The following is a 228-nucleotide window of genomic DNA, read 5'->3' as shown; positions in this document are numbered from 1 at the left end:
TAGTTCATTACGTAAACTTGAGCCATTTGATCACAGTTAAGCGGTTTGTTCCGCACTGATTGATGATGTGCTTGGGACGGTCCCTTACCGGAGAAAGTGGAATATCCAACATTAAAAGCAATGGTTAAAATGGTTTAATCGAGGAGTTAGTTACCTGAATGAATTAGAATTGTAGTTTAATTCTAAAGCACCCTGACCCCTTTGGTATGTGGCATCAAAGGCACAAAT

The sequence above is a fragment of the Hypomesus nipponensis genome, chromosome 9 (assembly GCF_054491055.1).
Source record: "Hypomesus nipponensis isolate SF chromosome 9, ASM5449105v1, whole genome shotgun sequence".
Taxonomy (NCBI): domain Eukaryota; kingdom Metazoa; phylum Chordata; class Actinopteri; order Osmeriformes; family Osmeridae; genus Hypomesus; species Hypomesus nipponensis.
Note: the sequence above shows the minus strand (reverse complement) of the source record.